The sequence below is a fragment of the Eulemur rufifrons genome, chromosome 7 (assembly GCF_041146395.1).
Source record: "Eulemur rufifrons isolate Redbay chromosome 7, OSU_ERuf_1, whole genome shotgun sequence".
NCBI classification, from domain to species: domain Eukaryota; kingdom Metazoa; phylum Chordata; class Mammalia; order Primates; family Lemuridae; genus Eulemur; species Eulemur rufifrons.
The window spans coordinates 103745823-103773335 of record NC_090989.1 but is presented as its reverse complement, the minus strand read 5'-3'; the positions used below and the strand labels follow the sequence as shown (position 1 = coordinate 103773335).

At 39.1% G+C, this 27513-nt stretch overlaps 1 long non-coding RNA gene across 1 annotated transcript in view; it reads right to left on the bottom strand.

Annotated features, from left to right (window-relative positions):
- Positions 1-26948, bottom strand: part of LOC138388013 (uncharacterized) — a 65905-nt gene extending 38957 nt beyond the window's left edge. The window contains exons 1-2 of the long non-coding RNA XR_011234033.1: positions 26776-26948; positions 25269-25373 (exon numbers count right to left, since the gene is read on the bottom strand). This is a non-coding gene — a long non-coding RNA (uncharacterized lncRNA). The remainder of the gene's footprint in view (positions 1-25268; positions 25374-26775) is intronic.
- Positions 26949-27513: the final 565 nt, after the last annotated feature.

Here is a 27513-nt window from a genome sequence, read left to right as displayed (position 1 = left end):
CTTTTTCTTTTCTGTATAATTCTTCTTTCTTCCCACTATACACAATCTAGAACACCATCATTTTCTGGGGAATCTCTTTGTACCAGAGTGTGTGAATTGTGCTTTATAAGCTACCTCATTAAATCATCCCCCAAACTCAGTGAGGTGTCATTACTCCTGTTTTTTCCACATAAGAATTCTGAGGTTTGGAGAGATTGTCACTTGTCCAGAGAGAAGGAGCTGAGATTCAAAAGTGGATTTATATTCTATCCACTTAACACTCAAGCTTTCCCCACTACATCTTCAGTGTGTAAGATAAACCTTCTTGGCTATTATAAAATGTCTCTATGGACACTTAAGCTGTTATCTTTCAAAGATGTGTTGCTAAATGATCTGTTTCATGGTACAAAGTTAGCGGAAACTAGATTTCTTTGCTATCCTAAATCATGTAAAATATGGTTCATTCCATAACTCACTAAGGTCTGTAAGAAACATAACCTCAGTCATTTTGTGTCATATATGAGTTAGGAAATGTCTACAGTTCCATGTAACTGAGACTTAAAGTGGCTTAAACAAATAAGGGTGATTCCAATAAGTGAAAGAAGTCTGGAAATTAGGAGACCAGATATGGCAGCTCCACAAAATCATCTAATTCCAGGATCCTTCCAACTTTCTGCTTTGCCATTTTTAGTGCGTGACTTTCATCCACAAAATTGTCTCATGGTCCTAGATGACTTCTGAAGCTCCACTTATGACATCTGAATATCAGACAGGCAGGAAGGAGGAAGAATGAAGGGACATGTCCTGTTATGAAACTTTCCCAAAAACCCAACCCATCCAATTCCTCCACACTCCATGCCAAGTGTGGGCATGGAAACCTTCTCTGTGGTTCCCACTGACTGACACTTGGTGCCCAGTCTCCTACCAACCATGTGGCGTTCTCCAGTAAGAGGTTCTGATGCTTCTAGAATGCACTGAGGGAAAGTGCATCACTGAGATAAAACAAGATGCAAGTCTTAGTCATCATGTCACCCACGGCCAACTGAAACTTCTTTTCAGTTATTTTGCAGCATAAACAATGAACCTCAAACTTAATAGCTTAAAATACACCTAGTTATTTGCTCAGGATTCTTCAATTTGGGCAGAGCTGGCTTATTTTTGTTCCACATGGTATTGACTGGGAACATGCATGCAAATGCTTTCCACTGGGAGTGCTACTGGGGCTAGAAAGCCCAAGACAGCCTTTTTCCTACAAGGCCCCTCCCCGTGTGGCCACTTACCATTTGGCAGTCCAGCCTGTGGTGGTCAGATACTAAGAGGGCGTATTCCAAGAAGGAGTAAAGAAAAGCTGTACCCCTCTACAAAGCTGGAAGTGGAACTGGCAAGGCAGCACTTCTACCACATTCTATTGGTTAAAACAAGCCATGAGGCCAGCCAGGTTCAAGCAGAGGAGAAAGAACCTCCACTTCTAGAGAGACTCTGTGGTCATCATTATCCACTCTTCCTTTGAAGTTGGGCCATTCTCCCCTTCTTTAAACACCATCCTCCACACTCTGCATCCTCTCAGGACAAGCCCATGATAATTTCCTGCTGGGCAAGCTTGCAAAACAAAGGTTTCCAGGCCCAAAAGCCAAAAAAGCTGCTAATACAATCCACCTGCCTCCCTCCAGGCAAGGGTGCCTGCAATTCCCAATATAGGCCTCTTATGAGAGAAAAATATCCTTTTTCTTTTCTTTTGGAAATGAGAATATAGCAGCAAAAAATTCGAGAAATTCATTATTTTCTATAACATCACCAGTTATGGTCACATTCATTTTTTTAAATATAATTAGCTTCTAATTCTCTGTTATAATTTGGTAGAGTATAGACATAGGAAAACAAAACTTAATGATGTTTATAAAGTCTTATTTTGACAGTTTCAGCCCCATTGACTGATAGACTCAAAATAGTCTATCATACACCTTAAAAGTAGCAGAAAAATAATTGATTTGGCTCTCACCTCCTTCCCCTTCTTACCGTTTAAGAAAAATATATGAGCAGCCCTTAGTACAGAAATGTAGCACAAAGTAGCTCAAGGAAAAAGAAAGCTTACTGGTTCCTAAGCCTGGGGAATCAGGGTTAGGTTTGATTTCAAGTGTAGCTGGATATAGGTGTTCAAATAGTGTCATCACAGTCCTTTTCTATTCTCTTGGCTACAATTCTTTTTTTTCTTTTTTTATTCTTATTTCAGCATATTGTGGGGGTACAAAAGTTTAGGTTACATATATTGCCTTTGCCCCCCACCCCTCCAAGTCAGAGCTTCAAAGGTGTCCATCCCCTAGACAGTGCGCATCGCACTCATTATGTATGTATACACCCATCCCCTCCCCCACCCACATCTGCCCAACACCCAATGTTATTCCTAAATGTGCTCTTAGGTGATGATCAGTGAAACCAATTTGATGGTGTTGGCTACAATTCTTAATGAGTTGGCTTCATTCCCTCCTGCTTGAGGCTCCAGAGCTTCCTCTGTAACTCTAAAGATAGTTGCCAGCAGCCCCAACACCGTTTTCATCAAGCTTAGCCATTTAATTTCTCCTCCCACCCTAATAACAATCTCAGGGAAGTCTTTGATTTTCCTATGTAGGTCACATGTTCACCTTTGGATGAATTACTTTCCCAGGAAGGGAGTATAGTAGATAGAATAATGACCCCACCAAAGATGTTTGCATTCTAATATCTGTAACTTGTGAATTTGTTAGTTTACATGACAAAACAGACTTTGTAGGTGTGACCAAATTAAGGACTACAAGGTTGGGAGGTTATCCTGGATTATTCAAGTGGGCCCAATATAATCACACGGTCCTTATAAGAGGAACACAAAAGTCAGAGAAGAGGAGGTGATGTGATGATGGAAGTAGAGATAGAGATTGTGGTGATGCACTTTGAAGGTAGAAGAAGGAGCCTGAAGCCAAGGAACACAGAAGCTGGAAAAGCCAAGGCAATAGATTCTCCACAACCTCCAGACGGGAACTACCCGGCTGACACCTAGACTTCACTCCAATAAAGTTGATTTTAGACTCTGGCATCTAGAACTGTAAAAGATAAGTTTTTGTCTTCTGAAGCCACTATGTTTGTAGGGATTTGTTATGGCAGGATAGAAACTAATCAAGGGGGTTTCCTGATCTGGCTCAGGAGCTTTTATCTGTAGTCAAGGAAAGGGGGTAGGAGTTGGCCAGGGATGGCAGGGGTGGGAATGCGTGGGATAGTATAGCCAAGACCACATAGAGTCAGGCCACATAAAATTCCCCCAAAGTGAGGTTCCTTTGTTATAAGAGGAAATGGATAGAAAAGAAGGCTTAATAAGTAAAATCATTTATTAACTCCACAAACAAAAACTACTGCGGTCTAAAACTACTCAAAAGTAAAAAATGCTAACAGTCAAACAGAAGAATAGAAGTAAGCAAGGCAAGGACATTAGGATTTACAACTAGGCCTGAATAATCAGGAATCCATAGCAGCAACAGCAAAGATTTTCCTGCTCCAACGTCAGGAAAGAGAATTATGAAGAATTAGTACGTCTTAGAATCTGGAAGATCTCAACTCAAATCTACTACTAACAGCTGACACTTCGATCTTGGTTTTTGACAGTAAAGTGAGAGGGCTGGTACTTCATGAACTTTTTCACAAAGAATCCCTAATGTCATAGAAGGGAAAAGTGAATGAATGCATGCACTGAGATTCTGGAAGCCTCTCAAGGGACCCTTGGCAAGTGAAAATTTCCTTGAGTATTATTTTTGTTATTTAAAATTCAGATTTTTGCTTTAATATAAAAATAATATTTTAAAAGTCCTGCAATTTATTTCCTCTTCTCAAATATTTGTGTTAATTGATGCTCCAGAAAGGTTCACCCCTTTTTACTCTAGCTTCAAGTACTCTAAGATTTCTATGATTTATGTGGCATGTATAGCCCAGGTGTGGGACTAGGTCGGGTCCCTTCTAGACCTCCAATTCTAAGACAATCCCCAAAGCTCTACTGTCCCCATTGTCACCCACCTGACACATGGGCTAAGAGGAAGCACTGTCAGCTGTAGTGAGAACTTAAGTGTGGTGATGAAGAGGCTGATGCGAAGTTCCCTTTAGAAGACACTTCAGGGCAACACAAAAGGAGGGTTAAAGTTTCAGTGGTTTTAAAATATGTCTGCAAATTCTTTGACACTCCTCCTATTAGTAAGTTGTTGTGTTCTATAGCACTGTGGGATAACTATAGTTAACAATAATACATTATAGTTTCAAATAGCTAGAAGGAGGATGTTGAACGCTGCCAACACAAAGAAATGATAAATGATTGAGATGATGGATATGCTATATACCCTGATCTAATCACTGTACATTGTATGTATTGAAACATAGCTGTGTACCCCACAAATATGTACAATTATGTGCCAATTATAAAAATAAAATAGGAGGGGGTCAAGATGGCCAACCAAGAGAAGCCTAACTTAGCAAGAGAAGCCTAACTTAGTCCAATCAGCTCACAGAAACTAGATAGGTAATTATAAATTATTGTTGTTTTATACCACTGAGTTTATGCAGTAACAGATATTCAAAACTAGGGTAATGTATGTAGGACTTAACCACTGGATAGTGAAAAGAATGGAATACGTAGTTCAGAGAACATAATCTTCACATGTCTGGGGCCCAGATTCCACCTGGCACCTCTGATTTCATTTTCCATGTTGGATCACAATGTGTCCATCTATTTCTCCACCGGTCTGGAAGATGGGGTAGAGAAATTTTCTGCATAAATGTATGCAGTGAGCATATGACAGAGGCTGGGAACTGACCCCAGATGACGAGAGCAACAATCCTAGGAATCCACTGAAATCTTTTATAAGTTGAATTTGGCGAATGGCTCCATGTAGTGCAATGCTGCCTAAAGGTGCTGGCGATGCCATCGGCTCCGTCACCTGCCAAAGGAATGTCCATGTTACTTCACATTCCTAGGGCACATTTCTCACACTGGGGCACAGGAAACAACGAAATCAACAGGGTATATCTTCTAGATGTACCAATGGCACTTTATTCATTTCACGAATTTTTACTGAAGATCTATTACCTGTTAGGCACAAAGCTAAGCAATCCAAAATACAATTTTATAGTAAACACAAATGTATTACAGAGAACAAGGCAAAATTAGTATGAATTTTTAAAGAACAAAGAGACATCAAAGAATATTCATCCTCACAGTGATGTCATACCTCAGAATCTGAGGTAGGTGTTTACTCTTCTCAGCTGTTAGGAGTACAGTTTAAGAAAACCTCATTTAGAGCATTAACAAAAATACTTATAATGTATTTCTGTGCCATCTGTCAAAAATTGGTAACCCGTAGCCTAATCTGCAGATGTGTCTTGTGTGAACCACAGTGATTGGGTTTTTTACAACTTGAATTAGCAGCTAATATTTAAGACTCGGGGTTTTCATTTACTAAATTGGATTTCTGGCTTCCTGTGTAAAAAAAAAAAAAAAAAAAAAATTGAAAAAGCCAGCAACCTTGAGTCCACAACCTTATGTGGCAATACCAGCTGGTGCCAATCCTCAGCTTCCATTGTCAGATTAGATTAGACCTGGTCCCCATAGCTCCCCACTGTCCTCACTGCTCCCTGTCCACACCACCAAGCAGAGTCCTGTCCTGCTTCTCTTGTCCACATTACCTGCCTGGCCCCAGGAAATACTGGAATCTGTACCCCTGTTCCAGATTGACACACAATCACTCACGTCATTTGCCAGTATTTAACACTCTTTTTCAACTTCAATGTCTCTAAAACTTTCAAGACACTAGTCTTAACAGTAAAATCCAGAAATTGGGCCTTATCTGTCCAAGTCACAAGTCAGACAATCATACAACTGGAGTGGACCCACTTTTCTGATCATGGCTATAGGATCCTGAAGGTGGTCACACATTGTAGGGATAAGGAAAAAGCCCAAATTGTCTGACTTACACACAAGGAAAGAATCAGTCTGAAAACATACATCTTCCCCAAATATAGAGTTCCAGAAAAATCAGGCAAACACAAAATAAAAGGAGGTTAAACCAGGTTATTTTAGAGCATGCACTCTCCTTACAGGACACAGATTCCTTCCCACAGTTGGGAAAGGGGAAGCGGGGTTCCCAAACATCTTTGGATTCTGGCAAGAATGAGTAAGGGTGGCCTCCTCGCCAGGACAAGCTGGGTAATGGAGCCCAAGTTTCCACAGCACCCTGCGTGCGTGGCTGTCACCATATCCACCTTGGGGACAATGAATGTTCACCATGAGTCATGGTTTTGTTTTCTGGGCTCAGTAGCCTGTGGTCTGGCAGGAATTGAGGTCTGGGATTTTGCAACAGCTGTTCATGTCACCTGGGAAGGCAACTGAGCATGCAATGGGGTAATTTTTATCAGTTCATGAGCACAGGATTTGCCTGCCAAAAGGCCATGTTTCTCAGCTGGAAAAATAATATTTCTATCTGGAACCAGTGTGGAGTCTTAAATGCCTTAAATGCCAGGGTCTAAATTCTTATTTTATGCTACATAGTCTTAAATTGCTCTCATAGTCTCTAATTCCAATTTAAGGCATATTGACTCCTAAAGGGCACAGCTATAACATCTTTTCTACCTACCATATGCTACCATAACTTGAGAGGATCATTAGCAAATAGGGAGATGAAGGCTCATTCTATCTCTTTAACTTAAAATGACTCTTTTAAAATTACTTTCTTGTGGCTTCAGAGCAGCCACCCTGCTCTCTATTCAGGGCCTTAGTACTCCCCTTAATACTCAAACTTTTCTCTCTCAGGCAACTGTTCCAGGATTCTTCATGTCACCTTTTAGCCCTGGTCTTTCCAGATCTCATTTTTAGCCCATCTTGTATGAAAGTCTCCCTAACCCCTTGATCTTGCATTTGCTTTTCCCTGGGTCCTTTCCAGCTTCTCCGTGGAGAGAGGCACAGTGTCCTTTGGACTGTAGCCATGAGAGAAAGACTAATTATGTGATGACCACAGGCACTGCCTGTTCCCTGCAAACAGCACACAGCAATGACGGAGGGACACCACGGGGGACTGTTCACTCCTCTCTTGCTGTGGGAACCTGTATTAACATGTGTGGGGTAATAAAACTAGCTGATTTCGTCAGCAGCTGTAACATAAAAACTTACCAAACATACTTATTTAGCATGTCAAAGATCCGAGCCATAATCAAGGTCTGGAAGACAATTAAGTGAAAAGTCATAACAAGTCTATCAGTATCATTAATGGGGAACTTATCAAAGCTTTCATCTCAATGCCCTCAAAATGGCTTGCTTATTTTGAAGGCAGTCTGATAGTAACAAAGGGAAGTTTCAAGGCAAAAAGGATTTACATGTATGTAATATGAGAGGAGAGTGGAGTGAAAAATTTTATTTAGGTCATTATTTAATAAGATTATCTATCTTTTGTTTCCAGGTTCAAATAGTGTTGACAGAAAATTCTAGATAAAATTTATTGCAGCAAACTTGTGTGGTCATTTTGACGCACAATGATCTACTTTTAATAGTGCTTCTTGGTCTCATCAAATGTCAACCTATTATCACAAAGTACTGACTCCAACGCTAATAATTTTTTTACTATAATCTTTTTTTTTTTTTGGTTCTATACAGTGCTTAAGGCTTTTGGTCTTGAGTCCTGTATAACATGAAAATAATTTTGAGAGGTATCATACCTTTTGTTATTATCCGTGGATATTTCAGAGAAAAAATAAAACCTTAGGATTGATTGATGGTCAGCAGAGAATAAAAGGGGGATTCAGGAGAAGCCATGGAGAGGCAGAGAGAGCAAGGCATGGAGCACACGTGTGTGTGTGTGTGTGTGTGTGTGTGTGTGTTGAAAGTTGGAGGAAGTGGCAGGAAGCAATTCTAAAAAGGAATTGCCTCTCCTTCCCCCATTCAGCTACTTTACAGTTTTGCCAAAAAGTTAGCCCTACATCTAAGATCTCCTGCAACTAACCTATCTACCCCTTCTTATTTCATCCTATTCAGCTTACAAACTAAGAAGAACACCCAAGCTAGCTGCTCTGTGCATCAGTCAAGGAAGGGCTATCGAAAAGAGTAAAGAGGGAACTATAAGTTGCTGAACATTACATAGGGACAAAGATAATGGTTTGGTTCCAAAAAGTGCCACACCGTTTAGATCAGGCCACAGGTAGCCTATTTCCAGGACGCTCTTAGGGGTCATTACTCCCAGAAAGGGAATCATTGTATTTGATCCTATGAGAATCCAAGCATGCCTTCCTGATGAAATGGCATGCCACATGCCAGCAGATTAGGATACTGTTCTGGGACAAAGGGGAACATAAATGGGCTATTCTGAGAGGACTAGAAAGTCATGACTACCCCGCAGATTGGCCCAGATGACTTAATCAGTGTGTGCATGGTATAGAAAAAGAGCATTTTGTTAATATAATTTTCCTTTGTCTTTAACACAACTGGTCACTCTTTTTTAATTATCATGAGTTAACCCAACAAAAAGCAGAAGAAGAAATATTTGATTTGATTATATGGATTGTTGGTTTTTTCAGACAGGGTATAAATGAGGGTGAATATGGAAAAGAAGGAAATGACAGACATAAACCAGGCCATATTCTTGGCTCCCACTTAGAAGGAATTATAATAGAATGTTTGGAGCAATATCACAGACATCTGCTAAACACCCATGCCTGTTGGTCTACCACAGACTGGTTCTCTCCAAAGCGTACATATGAATATGTTTTTCAAAAAAAAGAGGACCAATACCATTGTTTTATTTGTGCTATTTTTCTTAAAAATGTTCAGTTTTACCAGACATACAATATTATAGAGAATATTTTTTTAACTGTTGCCTATTCTTTCTTCTTTAAAAAGTTGAGATTCCTGGTGTGAAATTCTTCTGAACTTTACTTTTTAGGTAATTTCTATAATAAACTAAATGTATTACGTTTTACGGATAATTTTTCTCTCAATTAAAATGTTTCACCCATTTCAGTTGGTATTTGGTATGAAAATACCCACCTGTTTCATCTTGATTGGTTATTTTCATAAACTGTAAAGAATGAAGTTTGTCAAAAAGATAGTTATGTCTCATGAGATGTTTAGGCAAAGGGGAAAAAATTACAAGAAAAGAATGCTATATTGTGGCTAGGCTGCTAGAATGACAATAAAATAAACATTTATCACCCTAGAAAGTAATGCTACCTTTGTCCAAACAGGGGCCACTGAGATCTGGTCATCCGTACTGAGAGGACCACAGCATTTGCCTCCATAATTCAGAGGCCATCTTTTCCTTCGACCCCAGATGGAATGACATTGTTCGGACTTTGCCCTAGAACCATATCCCTGGAATGGCAAATTGTTTGGAGAGAACTACCAAGGATTCTAATCCACCTTGGGCAGAGCCACTGGTTTGACATTGAGTAGTCTAGGGAGCTAAACAAAACTGATTTCAAGATGACTAAGGGAAGGTCAAAGAGACCTCAGGTATTTGAATTCATAAAAGAGCTACTTTATGGTGGTAGCCAAAAACAAAGTAGACTTCTTGACACAAACTTACCCTAAATTTAAAAAATTAGAACTAGGCAATACCAGTTAAAGTTTATGAATTGTTTTGAGCCAAATAGCAGAAGAAGTAAACTCAGTAAGCATTTGTTATTTAAAAATACTGAGTCACAGGTTAAAGAAGGGTTTAGATAAATTCATGGTTTGTGGATCCATGATGTATCATTAAGAAAGCCTGGTAATATTTAGTATACATTTTGTGGTTGATGTCAACAAGGTTAATTATATCTTTTCATAAAACAAAGACTTGTTGTTTCTTAGAGCTTCAAAAGTACTGAAAGGTCATCTAGTTCAGTCCCCTAATTTTACAGAGGAATATAATAAGGCTCAGAGAGGCTAAGTATCTTGCATAAGATCACACAGTCAGTAAATGACTCAAGTAGGTACCAGACCAAAGCACTCATTTCTTAGTACTAGTACTTATTTCCAGACCAGTATGTCCAAAATTGTGTCCTGGGTATATGATTTTCTCCAGGTAATATTAACAATACACACACACACACACACACACACACATCCTTATCTATCTATATATTTATATATATCCTTTCCTTAGCAATTCACAATGCATATTATCATATTTTAAAATATGAATAATATTTCAGTAAAGAAATATGTTTAACTTTACTAAGCTCAACTTTTCCCAAATTTATCTGACCATGAAGCCCTTTTGGCCACACAATAATTATTAACATTCCATGAACTAAATCATGAAACTTCTGCATCAAAACTTCATTTGTATTCATAATTATTCTATTTGGTCCACTGGCTCATTTTTTCAACCTAGTTAATTCAAACTAGAAATATGGGCAACAAACGAAAGTAGATTCTTAAATAAAACCCCATACAGTTACATTCACTCAACCAATTCATCAGTCACAGTGAAATCCCATGGGAACATCTATGCAGACCTGCTGCATAGCACAGAGCCAATGGTTATATCTGTATTTTTATTTTCATAATTAATTTTTAATTTTTTTTTAGAGACAGAGTCTCACTGTCATCCAGCCTGAAGTACAGTGGCATGATCACAGCTCACTGCCACCAACTCCTGGGCTCAAGGGATACTCCTGCCTCAGCCTCCTGAGTAGCTGAGACTAGAGGTGTGCACCAGTGCACACAGCTTATCTCTGTATTTTTATATATTTGCAAGCTAATACAGCATTGGCCCACTTTATTCAAAGGCAGATGGTCACATTAGATGTATACCAACTCATCTGAAGGAAATTTTCTTTAACATTTACAGACTTTTTTTTGTATCAAACAGAAAGTGATTGTCCCATACAACAGAGTTATGTTTGTAGATTTTTATTGTATCTTAGCATTAGCCATGAATTTTTATCTCTAAATTAAACAGAGGAGATTCAAGTCAACAGCTTATAGAGATTTATAAAAGCTTCATTCTATTTTAAAACCTATTGATCAGTTCCTGTAGCATTGTCATTTCACCTTTGTAAAATGGGAATATTAGGCTGTCAAACTGGCATGAAAATTCTTATATTCTTAAGTATTTGTATAATCTGTTGGCTCAAAAGAAAAACAGACCTGAAAAGGCATCATATGCTTTTGCCAAACATGGCAGAACCCTCTGTTGAGGGCACAGACACTACTTATCTCATCCCTCATGGTAGAATGATTTCTAGTAGAATCATGCAGATGTCAGCCGACAATAAAGAGTCATCTGAATTCCTTTGAGATGAGCATATTACTTCACACACACTCCAAACTCACAAATGCCTGGAAAGTACCTGACAGACTTTGATGGTTAATTTTATTTGTCAACTTGACTAGGTTAAGGGGTGCCCAGATAGCTGGTAAAACAATATTTCTGTGAGGGTGTTTCTGGAAGAGATCAGCATTTGAATCAGAATTTCTTTACTCAGTAGGCTGAGTAAAGAAAATCTACCTTTACCAACGTGGGCAGACATCATCTAATCCATTTAGAGTCTGGATAGAACAGAAAAGTGGAGGAAGAGCTCATTTTCTCTCTCTCCCTCCTTTAGCTGGGACATCCATCTTCTCCTGTCCTCAGACAATGGTGCTTCTGGTTCTCAGACCTTTGTACTCTAGGATTTACACCAGTGCCCCTCCCCTGGTTCTCAGGCCTTCAGCTTTGGACTGGGAGTTAAACCATCAGCTCCCCTGGTTCTCAGGCCTTCGGATGTGGAATAAATTACACCACTGGCTTTCCTGGTTTTCCACCTTGTAGACAGCATCATGGAACTTTTCTGCCTACATAATCTTGTGAGAAATTCCCATAATATATATTATTCTTATATATATAAATAGATAGAGAAATATATATATCCTATAGGTTCTGTTTCTCTATAAAAACCTAACTAATATAGATTTTGGTACCAAGGGTGGTTCTAAAGGAACAGAACTTTAAAGGTGAGTTTTTTGAATTAGTTTTGGGGTTTCTGAAATTGGCTCTCTAATCTGATTAGTTTTCAAATGCTAATGATTTTATTTTCAGTAGTCAAAAGAGCACTGATAGTCCATGGCATGAGCTGTTTATAGAGATATGCAAAATATCTACATTGGATACCCCCAGTCAATCATTCATAAGAGGCAAGGGGCTAAGTAACTCTGTTAGTCCCTTCAGATGGAGGCACAAGACCTTGTCCTGTGATTGGCTGAATTATGACACAGGTTGAACGCCCAGCTTCACAGAGTGTCTACTATTATAGTGAGGGTATTCATTGGGAAAGGATGGATTTTGTAAATTTGAATGGGGATATATGGGAAGACCCCAGTGAAGCTGGGGACAATGACCTCTAAATTCTGATGAATCTTCTTTGCCAGTGGAAGAGATCTCCCCACTCCCAGCAAAAGCAGCTTCCCCACCCCCAGTGTTATCAGCCTGCCTGCCTCCATCTGAGGGTATTAACCCTGCATTGCCTCAGGGAAAAATAATGACCTCCTCTAAGGCAGTTGCCAAGCAAGACAATGCTGATTCTCCTCAGCACGTGCCCCCATCACCCCTCTTTGCTTCTAGACCTATAACTAGACTCATGTTTCAGCAGGCCCCTAGAAGTGAGGTACAAAGCATGACCAATAAGAAAGTGTGCCACCCTTGTGTTTTCTAATTTATACAACGAGAAATTCAGGGGACATATGTGGGAATGGATATTAAGGATGTGGGATAATGGCAGAGGAATGTAAAATTGGATCAGGCCAAATTTTATTGACATGAGCCCACTAGGCAGAGATTCTACATTTACTGTTACAACTCAGGGAATTAGAAATGGCTCTAACAGTTTGGTTGGTTGGCCAAAATATGGATCAAAATACCATCCACCTTGGCCAATCTCCCTTGGTATAATGTAGAGGAAGAGATTCAAAGGCTTAAGGAGATTGGAATATTAGAGTGGATATGTCATTTAAAACCTGCTCACCCACATTGGGAGGGTGTAGAAAACATATCTTTCACCAGTACTTTAAGAAATAAATTTGTAAGGGGATCCCCACCATCCATGAAGAGTTCAGTGATTCTTCTTTGTAGGCTAGGCCTTAGAGTGGAAACCACAGTCACTCAATTGGAAAAGGTAAATGCAATGGAAATAATTAGATCTTAGGGTGGCAGGGGTCAAGTGGTGGCACTTAATTGTCATAGGCAAGGTGGGCCCATAACTACCTTTATGGGCGTAGTTACCATAAAAGTCAACAACAATTAGAATAATCTTACTCTTGCAGACCTATGACACTGGCTAGTTAATCATGGTGTTCTTAGAAGTAAAGTAGACAGGAAGCCTACTAATTTGTTATTAATACTTAATCTGCATAAGCAGAAAGTGAACAAAACTCTAACTATAATCATACAAACAGAGAGTAATGGTCCCTCAATTAATTCCCAGACTTGAGCCAGTTTGCAGACCTAGAACCCCTTGAATGAGGGGAGGTCAGTTCCCCTCAAGGAAGGACCCTGCTACACTACCAAAAATTTATACTGTTACTCTTTCTCCCAGCTTCCCCCAAAAGGAGCTAAGGCCTTTACCAGAGTAACTGTGTATTGAGGAAAAAGAAATAATTAGACCTTTCAGTAACTACTGGACAATGGCTCTAAAGTAAAGTTGACCCTCAAACAATGTGGGGGTTGGGCACTGATCCCTGCACAGTTAAAAACCTGCATGTAACTTTTGACTCATTTAACACTTAACTACCAATAGCCTACTATTGACTGGAAGACCTACCAGTCATGTAAACAGTAAATTAACACATACTTTGCATGTTATATGTATTATATACTGTATTCTTACAATAAAGTAAGCTAGGGAAAAGAAAATGTTATTAAGAAAATCATAAGGAAGAAAAAATACATTTACTATTCATTAAGTGGAAGTGGATCATCATAAAGGTCTTCATCCTTGTCATCTTCACATTGAGTAGGCTGATGAGGAGGAGAGAAAGCAGGTGTTGGTCTTGCTGTGTCAGGGGTGGCAGAGGCAGAAGAGGTGGAGGAGGTGGAAGGGGAGACAGGAGAGGTAGGCACACATGGTGTAACTTATGGAAATACATCATAATTTCTGTCTGACTTTTTGCTTTTTCATTTCTCTAAAAATGTTTCTGTAAGGTACCAATGCTTCTTCCACTGTTTGCTTTAGTCTCAGTTCCTGTACCATAGAAGGGTTCATGTCACAAAAGAAGTCAAAAGTAGTCTTGAATAATCAGAACTTTTCTGCCAGATTGTCTAATGCCAATTTGTTTTCTGGCACTTTTTCTTCTACATCTTCTTCCTTATCATCTAGCACTGGTTTGGAAGCACTCATCTCCATCAAGTCATCTTCTGTTAATTTCTCCGATGTGGTATCTGTCAGCTCTTGAATTTCTTCAAGGTTCATACCTTGAACCACTTCACCCCCCATATCCTTTGCCATATCCTCAATCTCAGATGTCCTGGATTGGCTCCATTGTAAATCCCACAAAGTCATGCACAACATCTGGACACAGTTTTCTCCAGGAGGAATTTATTTTATTGTTTCAGACTTGATGGCTTTCACCACTTTTTCTATAAAAATGGTGCCATTTTTAATGACATAATCCTTCCAGACTTTCATGATGTTCTCTCTACCAGGGTTCTCTTCCACAGCATCGACCATCCTTTCCACAGAATCTTGTGTGTAATGAGCTTTTAAGGTCCTTATGACCCCCTGATCTAGAGGCTGAATTAGAGACACCTGTGTTTGGGAGCAAGTAGACTAGTTTAATTCCTTTGGTATTAAACTCACGGGGTTCTGGGTGGCCAGGGGCTTTGTCCAATATCAAAAGAACTTTAAAAGGCAGTCCTTACTGGCAAGATATTTCCTGACTTCAGGGAAAAAGCATCAATGGAACCAATCCAGAAAAAGGGTTCTCACCATCCAGGCCTTCTTTTTGTACAACCAAAAGACTGGAAGCTGCTGTTGATCTTTTCCCTTCAAGGCTCTGGAGTTAGCAGCTTTATAGACAGGGCAGTCCTGATCATAAACCTGACTGCATTTGCACAAAACAGTAGAGTTAGCCTATCTCTTCCTAACTTAAATCCTGGTGCTTATATCTCTTCCTTATGAACAAATGTCGTTTGTAGCTTTATTCCCCTCCCCCCAGAATAGGGCACTTATGTCTGCATTAGAAACCTGTTCAGGCAGATATCCTCTCTCCTCAATGATTTTCTTAATGTTGTTGGGAAACTCATCTGCTGTCTCTTGGTCAGCAGAAGCTTTTCTGATTATCTTGACATTTTTTAAGCCAACCCTCTTTCTAAAATTTTCAAACCATCCTTTTCTGACATTAAATTCTTCAGCTTTAGATTCTTCACCTTCGTTTTTCTTTAAGTTGTCATATATTGACTTTGTTTTTCCTCGGATCATATTAGAGTTTATAGATGTACCTTTCTCATAGGAATCCTGCACCCACATAAAACCTACATTTTCAGTATCAGATAAAAAAAAGTATTTCACAAAAAGTGCAAGGTTCTCATGCTTGGTGGCATAGCTGGAGTAATGGCTTCATGAGTTTTCTTTTTTTCACAATGTTCCTTATACTAGATTCATTTTTCTTTTCTTTAGAGACAAGGTTTCTGTCACCCAGGCTGGAGTGCAGTGGCCCGACCATAGCTCACTGTAACCTGAAACTCCTGGCCTCAAATGACCCTCCTGCCCCACCCTCCCAAGTAACTGGGACTGCAGGCGCGTGCTACCACGCCTGGTTACTTCTTTATTTTTTGTAGCAGGATCTCACTATGTTGCCCAGGCTGGTTTCAAACTTCTGACCTCAAGTGATCCTCCTACCTGGGCCTCCCAAAGTACTGTGATTACAGGCGCCAGCCACCATGTGCAGTCAAGGATTCATTTATCTTGAAATGGTGGCAACAACAGCTGCTGACTTCAATCTACAGTACATATCAAGCAACTCAACTTTTTTGGGGATAATGTCATGACTTTATACCATGACTCCCATGCTTCCTGGGAGTACTTCTATCATTGCTAGTGGAATTTCATATGGGTCCTATGGTGTTATTCAAGATCTACAGTCTAAACAAGATGGAAAATGCAAGATAACTGGGAGAGATTGCTTTTTACTGCCATATGCAATTTACTGGAGAGATGAACTCTTCAGGCGGAGATGATTAGCATCACACAGCATGTTAAGAGGATATTCGCAACACTTAAGCTCACTGCAATAGCAACAAAAGGTGGCTACAAAATTATTACAATAATACAGTATGTTTTATAGTTAATTTTATGCAGTTGTGACTTAATACTGCATCTTTACATTTATTTACACTTCTTTCAACTGCTAATGGTGCCATGTATGGTCTCTGTGTATATATGTTTTGATAAATTTTAACTTTTTAGGATAAATTTGTGTATACTTATGGTAGTAAATGATAAAATAGACTAGTATCTACATATATTTTATGGCTTCATGATATACCTCACTTTTTCTTGATTTTTCCCTATTTCCAGGCTAGTGGTTCATCTGCAAGTTTTTTCAAATTGTCACAAATCTCCAAAACATTTTTCAATATATTTATTGAAAAAAATCCACATATATGTGGACACATGCAGTTAAAACTCATATTGTTCAAGGGTTAACTATATAGTGATTCCAGGAGATCATAATGCCACTCCAGTCCCAGTAAGTAGGGGCTTATAGAGGTCAGGTGATCAGTGTAGTTTTAGTTCATATCTGTCTCATGGTGGAATCAGTAGGTCCCAGAACACACCCTGTGTTCTTTTCCCCAGTTCCAAAATGCATAATTAGAATCGACATACTTAGCAGCTGGTAGAGTTCCCACACTTGTTTCCTGACCTGTGGAGTGAGGGCTACTATGGTGGGAAAGGCCAAATGGAAGCCATTAGAACTGCCTCTACCTAGGAAAATAGTAATTAAAAGCAGTACTGCATTCCTGGAGGGACTGCAGGGATTGCTGCCACTATCAAGAACGTGAAAGATGCAGGGGTGGTGCCTCCCACCATGTCCCCTTCAACTCTGCTATTTGGCCAGTGGGTCATGATGAGATGAATCATGAGAATAACAGTTGATTATTGTCAGCTTAACTAAGTGGTGAGCCCAATTGCAGGTGCTGTACCACATGTGGTTTCATTGCTAGAGCAAATCAACACATCCCTCAGTACCTTGGTGCCTTTTTCTTCATACTTGTCCATAAGACTCACCAGAAACAGTTTGGTTTCAGCTGTGACCACATGACCAATTACAGAAATAGAATTGTAATTGTCATGAGTGTTTTCTCCTTATTTTGCTTTGCATGCATTTATGTGTATATCTACATATATTAAGCAAATATGTTTGTTTTCTTTCCTCCCTTACACCCTAATCATATAACATAAGATATATTGACTTTACAACAGTATTTAATATTGTTTATTTTACATCATGGTATTTAAGTTACGGGCTATCAGGAGAAGAGGAGACATCACTGAAGGACCTTACCACCTCATCTGGGGAAGAGACTAGTGCATTTTTAGTAGTACACAGGATAGTTATATCATTTTAGGTGGAATTACAACCTGGTTATTGTTTTTATTTCAAAATTAATACAGTTTAAGGAGATGCTTAAGGATGCCAAGTTGAGGAGGGATGGACTTTTGACAATTAATTTTATGTGTCAATTTGATTGGGCTAAGAGAAGCCCATACAGTTGGTAACCTGATTTCCAGGTGTTTCTGTGAGAGTGTCTCCAGAGGAGATTAGCATTTAAATCAGTGGACTGAGTAAAGAAGATCTACCCTCAGCAATGTGGGTGGGCACTATCCAATCATTGAGGGCCTAGATAAAATAAAAAGGTAGAAAAAGGGGGACTTTTCTCTCTCTCTTTTCAGGAGCCAGTACATCCATCTTCTTTTCTCAGACATCAGAGCTTCTGGCTCTCAGAACTTCTCCCCACCTCCACCCCCAACCCTCTGTTCTCAGGCCTTGGGCCTCAGACTGGGAGTTACATCAGCAGCTACCCTAGTGTCAGGCCTTTGGATTCAGACTGAATTACACCAAGAGTTTTCCTTGCTCTCGAGCCTGCAGATGGCATATCGTGGGACTTTCTTGGCCTCTACAATCTCACAAAATCTCATAATAAATCTCCTCATATATATCTCTATATATCCTATTAATTCTGTTTCTCTAGGGGAACCCTGACTAATACACAGCCCCTTGGGCTTAAAATGTACATTAGTGCATTAAAATGTTCTATTGAAAGTAAAGTAGTACATTTAGTAATTTTAGGAGGCTTAAATGCCAGCTAAGGCAAGATTTTGTCTAAGCTTCATCTGTTAGCAATCTGTATTCATTTTGATTCCCCATAGTCCACTTGAGATAGCTGCTAAATTAAATAGAAAAATACCTAGATAAACTCATGTGATTATCAGTCTAATACTGCAAACTCACAACCCATGGGATAATTTAAGAGGAAATTACATTTACATCTCCAATCAATGGATCACTCTTATGACTTATTTTGTAATCAGCAATTCTTTTGCTTTTGCTTATCTCCACCCTTGAATGGATATTTTTAGACTGAGGTGGAAAGGATTATTTGCTGTAATCTTGCCCTTAATACTGCTTTTGTGTATTAAGCTTAATTGGTGCTGTGAGAATTAGAGGATAATGTTTGTTAATAAGAACTAATTTCTCTATAGTTCCGTAGGCAATGTTCTGAGTCTCAAAGAATTTATAGAACTTAAAGCAATTGCCTTTGAGGAATAGTTTCCCTCTAACTATCTGCCTCATAGAATAGCTGGAATCAACCTTCATTGCCTTTTAGGTCTGGTAAATTGGAGGACTGGTTGCCCTGTATCTTAGTTCTCCTAAGATTGTTTGTAATCCAAAAAGTCTGAACAAACAGCATGATGATGAATGCTACTAAGACCAGGAGAAAGTGAAATTCTTCTTCAACAACTTATTCTTTGAGACTAATGGATTAGAATAAATCTCAGTAGAACCATTGAGTTTAACTGTCTGTTTAAAATGATGAATACAAGTTTGGTGATATTTTCACTCAGTTTTCTTCCATAAAAGTGACTATAAAAGTACTAATTCTTATTGAGACTGAGGGGGATAGTTCATTTGATTTAATAGTTCTGAGATGATGTTCCTACATTTTAAAATACCCAGTCTTCTTGCTAGTAGTATTCATTATCCATTTTAAAACATAATCTTTTCAAGTCAGAGCTATTCTGTTTTACCCTATTATAAAGGCAGCTAAAATCCACTCTTTTTAACTTACTCTCTGTTTCATGTCCCTCTTATCTACAATTTCTTAATGTTGGGTAATGCCGGAACTCAGTCCTTGGGCCTCTTCTCTGTCTATATGCACTCCTTCGGTGATCTCATCTAGGCATCAAATGCTATTTGCTGATAGCTCCCAAATTTATATCTCCAGTTCAGATGTCTCTGAAATTCCAAACTCTTATATCCAAATTCCTAGTGAACAGCTCCACTTGTATTTCCAATAAACCCCTAAAACTCACCATGTCTAAAATTAAATTCCTACAAAAACTGCTCTGCCCATAACTACCTTCTTATCAGTTGATAAGAAGCTTTGTTCTTCCAATTGCTCCCAAGTCAAAACTTTAAGTCATCCTGGACTCCTCTCTTTCTAACACCTTACATCCAACCTAACTGCAAATTGAGTTGGTTCTATCATCAAAATAGATCCAGATATCAGTATGAACTCATGTTAATTTTACTATGTGTATAGGCAGGTAGATACATAAATAAATGTAGTTGTACATATACATAGAGTGGTAGGTGGAAGATTGTCCCTTCCCCAAATATATCCACATCCTAACTTTGGCACCTGTGAATATGTTACCTTGCATGACAAAAGGAACTTTGCAGATGTGATTAAATTAAGAGCTCTGAGATAGGGAGATTAACCTGGATTACCTAGGTGGTTCCAACATAATCACACTGGTCCTTAAAAGAGTCAAAGAAGGAGATGTGACAACAAAAACAGAGTGTCAGCGTGAGGCAATGTTCATTTAAAGATGCTATGATGCTGGCTTTGAAGATGGAGGAAAGTGTCATGAGCCAAGGAATGCAGCTCCTAGAAGATGGAACAGGCAAGGAAACAGATTTTCTCCTGGAGCCTCTGGAAGTAACACAACACTGCCAATATCTTGATTTTAGCCCACTGAAATCCAATGCAGACTTTTGACCGCCAAAACTGTAAGATCATAAATTGGTATGGTTTTAAGCCTCCAAGTTTGTAATAACTTGTTAAAGCACAAGAAACTAAAATACTTGGGTTAGTAACATGCATTTATTTTTTAGCTCTATCTGCTAAAAGGGTCAAGAGGCAGTGATATCCCACTAGCAATCTGGTCCTCAGATCTTGGCTTCTAAATATCATTCTCCAACAAAAGGTACCCAGGCTCCTTGGTAAATGGCTAATTCTAGAGCTTGTGCAGGGAAAACACAAGAGGAACCTGGCACATTTTGCAACACTAGAAAGTAAGGAAGTGCTCAAAAAAAATGGGGGTACATCAAAAGGACACAGGAGCCAAACAATGTTTCCAATGGCCAAAGAGCAACAGGAGCAACAAAATAATAGTGTTGGACTATAACCCAAAGGGAAAAAAATCCATGAGTCCAGATTAATATAAATGATAAAATAAATACATTGAGAAAAAGGGACAAATCCAATTAACTAATGTGGAAGGATTGAGGGAGATAGAAAATCACCATTAGAACACCACAGTAATAATTTCTGCAGGCAAGATCCACCAATTAGTGCAAAACTTAAAGAGAAACAGGATATTTACATAGCTTCAAAGTACCTCCCCCAAACGATTTGTTAATTGCTATAATGACTTTAAAATATGTCCACAAATTCTTTGATATTCCTCCTTCTAGGAGTGTTAAGCTTAATTCCTAAACCTTTGAGTGTGGGCTGGACTTTGTGACTTGCTTCTAAAAATTAGAATATGTAAAGACAGAAATAGTAACTTTACAGTGGAGAGACCTGAAAGAAAGCACCTTAACCAAGTGATCACAGTATCACCAGTAATAACACATGTTGATATCATGGATCCCAGAAACAATATGATGAAAAGGCTCATCATCTCTATGGTATTCATCCTCAAAAATCTATAAAAAAAATTTTTAAGAGATAGGGTCTTACTCTGTTGCCCAGGCTGAAGTGTAGTGGCATGATCATAGCTCACTGCAGCCTTGAACTCCTGGCCTCAGGCTATCCTCCTGCCTCAGCCTCCCAAAGTGCGTGGATTACAGGTGTGAGCCACCACACCTAGTCAAAATCTATACTTAGAACAATTGTGAGAAAATATCAGACAAACCCAAACTGAAAGAGATAGTCTACAAAAGACCTGACCAGTACTCTTCAAAAGTGGCAAGGTCATGAAAGACAAGGCAAAACTGAAAAGCTCAGATTGGAGGAGACCAAGGAGACGGAGATATGACAACTGAGTTGATTCAAGGTGCAATCCTGGATTGGATCCTGGAGCAGAAAAAGGGCACTAGTGGAAAAACTGAATAAATACAAATAAGATCTATAATTTAGTTAATAGTATTATACCAGTTTCAATCTCTTAAGTTTTAAAAAAAATGCACCATTATCATGTAAGATGTTAACACAGAGGAAGGTAGGTAAAGGGTCTTTGGAAACTCTCTGTACTATCTTTGTAATTCTTCTAAAATTATTTTGAAACAGCTTTTTAAAAATCCAGAATTTGACCACTTTTCATCAATACCACTTTTCAACAATTGCCACTTTGATACGATGATCTTTCTCCAGGGTTATTTCAAGAGCTTCCTTGCAGGTCTCTCTGCTCTCCACCCCAGCCCCCACCCACACACCTTACATCTGCTCTCCATTCAGCAATCCATTCCTGGAGAATACAGACACACAGGCCTTGGATTCGCTCCCATGCCTGGAACACACTCCCATATATCTGCTTGGCCCGCTCCCTAACCTCCTTTATATCTTGGGCCTTCCCAGCCACAGGGTTTCATGCTGCAATGAGACCCAAACCTCTGTTATCTGAATCCCCAACCCTGTGCTAACTTTTCTTTTTTCCATAGCACATTTAATGGTTTAGGTAATTTAATTTTTTTCTTTCATAATTGTTATTTGTTGTTTCTCCCCATTAAATTGTCCTCCATGAGAGCAGGAATCTTTGATTTTTAAGTCCACTGGTACCCTTCCAAGCACCTAGAACAGTATCTGGCACATATGAAATGTACGATAAATTGTTGTTAAATTTAATCTGACACATTAAGGTCAGTAGGGCATAGAATGACCTTCAAATGGTGACAGAATCCCTAAAAGCTTTCACGTAAATTCTTTCTATTCAAGTCCATATGTATTTTGTGAAATAATATAAAGCTCCTAAACCTTCAGGTACAGTGAGACAGATTCCTTGTGGCAAAAAAAGAGACGGCAGAAAACTTTAAAAACTAGATTCTATGACTTTGGCAAAGCAAGAGGCAGTCACATCTCAACACTCCCCTACCTTGCTAACCACCACAAGACTTTTTCCTATAGTTAAATAGAAATCAGCTCCTAAAAAACAATGTCGGAGGGCCAGGTGAGATGGCTCACACCTATAATGTTAGCACTTTTGGAGGCCTCGAGGGAGAAGGAATGCTTGAGGCCAGGAATTTGAGACCAGGCTGAGCAATATATCAAGACCCCTGTCTCTACAAAAAACAGAAAAATTAGCCAGGCATTGGGCAAGTCTCTGGTCCCAGTTACTCAGGAGGCTGAGGCAGGAGAATCGCTTGAGCCCAGGAGTTTAAGGCTGCAGTGAGCTATGATGATATCACTGTAGTCCAACCTAGGCAACAGAGACACTGTCTCAAAAAAAAAAAAAAAAAAACTAGCAAACATATGAAAAAATGCTCAACATCCCTAATCATCAGAGAAATGCAAATCAAAACCACAATGAGATATCACTTAACCCCAGTGAGAATGGCCTTTATCAAAAAGTCCCCAAACAACACATGTTGGCGTGGATGTGGAGAGACAGGAACACTCATACACTGCTGGTGGGACTGCAAACTAGTGCAACTCCTGTAGAAAGCATTATGAAGATACCTTAAACAGATTCAAGTAGACCTACCATTCGATCCAGCAATCCCATTATTGGGCATCTGCCCAAAGGAACATAAGTCATTCTATGACAAAGACACCTGTACCCGAATGTTTATAGCAGCACAATTCACAATCGCAAAGATGTGGAAACAACCCAAATTCCCATCAATTCATGATTGGATTAGTAAATTATGGTATATGTATACCATGGAGTATTACTCAGCTATAAGAAATAACAGTGATATGACATCTCTTTGGCTCTCCTGGAGAGAGTTGGAACCCATTATATTAAGTGAAGTATCCCAAGAATGGAAAAACAAGCATCACATGTACTCACCAGAAAATTGGTTTCTCTGATCATCACCTAAATTCACATCTGGGAATGATACCAATCGGATAGCAGACTGAGGTGGGGATGGGGGGAGGGGATGGGTGTATGCCTACATGATGAGTGCGTTGCGCACCGTCCGGGGAATGGTCACGCTTGAAGGTGCTGACTCGGGGAGGGGGGGTGTGAGGAGGGGATGGGTATATACCTACATGATGAGTGCAAAGCGCACTGTCTGGGGAACAGACACGCCTGGAGCTCTGACTTGGGGGGATAGGCAGTACATGGGCAACGTATGTAACCTGAACTTTTGTACCCCCCATAATAAGCTGAAATAAAAAAAAAAAATTGTCAGAAAGGTTTCTCCACAGATTGCCTTACGTAATGGCCAAACTCTCCCTCCCTTATTGTGGCTTTGCCATGACAGCTGACCAGCCTAACAAATGACCACTGTCCACTGACTAATTCTGGCCAGTTTGTGGAGACTGAATATAAGATGTCTCTGTGCCCTATATTTCACTTTCTGATGTAAAGAGCCACGTTTCACCTCATTTTAATGTTAAATCTACCCCAAACTGAACATGGGATGTATGTAACATATATGTTTATTCACTGTGCACGGATTAGGGTTCCCTCATAAATATTCATTAGTTCTCCTATAACCTGCTGAATATGTATGTATAGCCAACCCCATCACGCATAAATCCCAGCCTCTCCTCTTCATCTTCAAAGTATATGCTTTTTATTGTGACCTAAAATAAAATCTTAAGTTCCCCAGCTGACTGAACCCCCTTTGGCCAAAAGGACCCTCCCAAAAAAAAAAAAAAAAAAAAAACCCTTAAAGCTGAGTTGCAGGCCATAAGGAAAAGGGAGATCAGACACGCCTAGTTAGGCCCTGACCCTTTTGCAGCTGTTTTTTGTAACAATAAGATACAAAATTATTAACAAGCCTGAGGCCATGTAGACAAAGGTTAAGCAACACCTGCAGGTCACAATTTCCTTAAAAGATCACTTGAGTCTTAGTATATGTCTGCTATATGTCCAGTGGCTTGTCTCTGATTAACAGACTTCCTTATCTTAACTCAAGACATTCCAAGCCTTTAGACAAAGCTTCATTTCTTTAGCCAATTGCAAATCTAAACCCACCTATAACCTGTAATGCCCTGCTTCAAGATGCCCTGCTTTTCGGACCAGACCCATCTACAGCTTCCATGTATTGATTTATGACTTTACACGTAATTCTTGTTTCCCCAAAATGTGTAAAGCCAAACTATAATCCAAGCATGGCGAGACCACTCACTCATGCTTCTTGGACATGGCTCTCCAGGCTGTGGTCACAAATACTCTGCTCTTTAAATTATTTTACAGAGTTCTGGTTCTTTTCCATTGAAACTGTTTTGGCCATAGGCTCCATTTCCCAACCTGCAGTTTGTAAGCCTTTATAGGAAATAAAGCTCTCCTTTTCCTTTCTCTCCATAAAATCTACAGATCTTACAGTCTTTTGTTAACAATATAAATATACCCAACACCTCAGATTTAGATAGGGTGACCGATCAACCTGGTTTACCCAAAAATGAGGTGTTTCTAGGTTGGTCAGACTGTTGAAGTTCAGTCTCTGCAAAGGATGCCTCACCAGCCTGGTCCTACACCCATTATCTCTGTAGTCACCAGGGAAAGGGGTGATTAAATACCAGGATATATCCACTAAGCACTGTGCCTAACCCAAACCCTATTTTATATACAGAGATTTCACATTTGAAGAGTAGATATTTTCAGCATCTTTTGAAAAATTGGAAGATCTAGTAACATTGGTCTCAAGTTCTTACTTGCCAAAAATCTGCTACAGCTGAGAAGCAGCTTCCTGCTCCAGATAGGGCATTGTCTCCAAATCATCACAGTTGCCACCTGGACAGTTTTACTCTTTCCTTCACCTGAAAAAGAGGCATTTGAGTTTGTAACCCATGTGTTAGCTTAAAGATGGAATAGAGGAAGAACAAGTGCTTTAGAAATGCATGATTCAGGTTTCAGCTCTACAATTATTCAATTTCTTATGTAAACTTTTAGAACTTTATCTACTTAATGTTTGATAGCGCCAGGTTATAGAGAATTTCGCTGATATTAAACTATAAAGATATGCATTTTAAAACATATAGATGACTTTTAATTTTATAGTTATAGTTTTTAGAAGCCCAAAGAAAATAATGTTCATTAAGCTAAAAAGAAAAAGTAGATGTCTATTTTTCAATACATCTATTTTTGAGGAAAAGGGAGAGGGGGAAATATATACTAAGCAGAAAGTCATTATCTTCTCTTGGAAGGTAAAAAACAAACAAAAAAGCTAGAAATGTCATTTCGTTTTCTAAGCCTTCATTAGATGAAAGAAAATCAGTAAGACTTGCTTTATTTACATTAACTTTTTATCCAAAAACCCAAGATTCCTACATAGTGGTGATCTGAGATCAACAAAATATATCTTATGTTAGTTTCTCTGCCTCTTTATGCTTTGATTTCTTTTCAAGTGGCAGCTGTTTTGGATTTGCTCTTGCATATATTTAACTTAGTGCTAAGTTAAATCAGATGAGGAAATAAAATCAAGTCATTGTAAAAAGATCTCTTAAGCCTGAATAGATCTTTAAACCTTGTTGTAGACCTTACTTTGGTTTTCTAAAGTCTGACTCAAAGCTAATAATTTTACCACACTATACATTTTTTCTGTTATCTACTCTGAGGTTCATATTTACCTAGAAATATGTAATTCCAACAGCCATCAGAATTAAATAATATCACTACAAATTTTCTTGATAATATATTTTAAATAGATTTCTTTAGCCTTATCGACTATATTATAAGCTGAAGGTTGTAGACAGACGTTCTGTTTTATCAGACAATATTCTTTTAAATATGAATTTCAATGGATTTAAGTAGGAAGGAACCCTTTATTTGTTCACTCACTTATCACTGTTCTCTATATTCTTACATTGATTTTATATCTTTCACCTCTGCCACCTTGCTGGTCCCAAAGGCATAATGCAAGTTTATGAGTCCTGAATTATCAATGAATATACTAACTTAGGGTTCACTACAACTAAATTCGAATGAGATTCAGAAAGAACAAAAACTATTCTCTAATATTTAATTTAAAAAGAAATTCATAGATTTCAAGAAATAGACTATGTCAAGATTTTTATTGATACGTGACCAAGCTGAGATATTTTAGGAAAAGTGAGGGAGATGACTTGCAGATGGTATATTAGTCAGGGTTCTCCAGAGAGACATAACTAACAGGATATATAGATAGGCAGATGAGAGGGATTTATTAGGAAGTTGGCTCACATGATTATGGATGCTGAAAAGTCCCACAGCAGGCCATCTGCAAACTGAAAACCCTGCGATTCTGGTAGCCCAGCTCAGTCCAAGTCTGAAAGCCTTAGAACCAAGGGAAGCAGACGGTGTCATTCTCAGTCCAAAGCTGATGACCTGGGAACCCGGGGGCACTGGGAGGGGAGGTGCTGGTGAACATTCTGGAGTCCAAAGGCCAGAGAGCCTGGAGTTGTAATGTCCATGGGCAGAAGAACTGTGTCCCAGATCCAGGACAGAGAGAGAGAGAAAAAAAATCCTTTTCTCTGCCTTTTTTGTTCTATCCAGGCCCCCAGCCGACTGGATGGTGTTTGCCCACATTGAGGGCGGATCTTCCCCACTCAGTGCCCTGGCTCACGTACCAATCTCCTCTGTAAAAACCCTCACAGACATACCCAGAAATAGTGCTGGGCCCCACCCTCAGAGTTTCTGATTCAATAGACCTGGAACCCAAATAGCTGCATTTCTAGCAAGTTACCAGGTAATGCTGCTATTACTTGCCCAGGGACCAAACTCTGAGAACTAGTGAAGTAAAAAATGCCCAGGGACTTTAAAAAGTTATTTTTAAAAAGGAAACTTTGCCAAATTTATTTTTCAGGACACTTGCGTACCAATGCAGACTTTATTTTCTTTATTTTTTACTAAATGATTAAAAGTCCTTTAGAGAGAACTTAGTGGAAGCAAACATATTGGTAGTGAACTAGAAGTAATAAA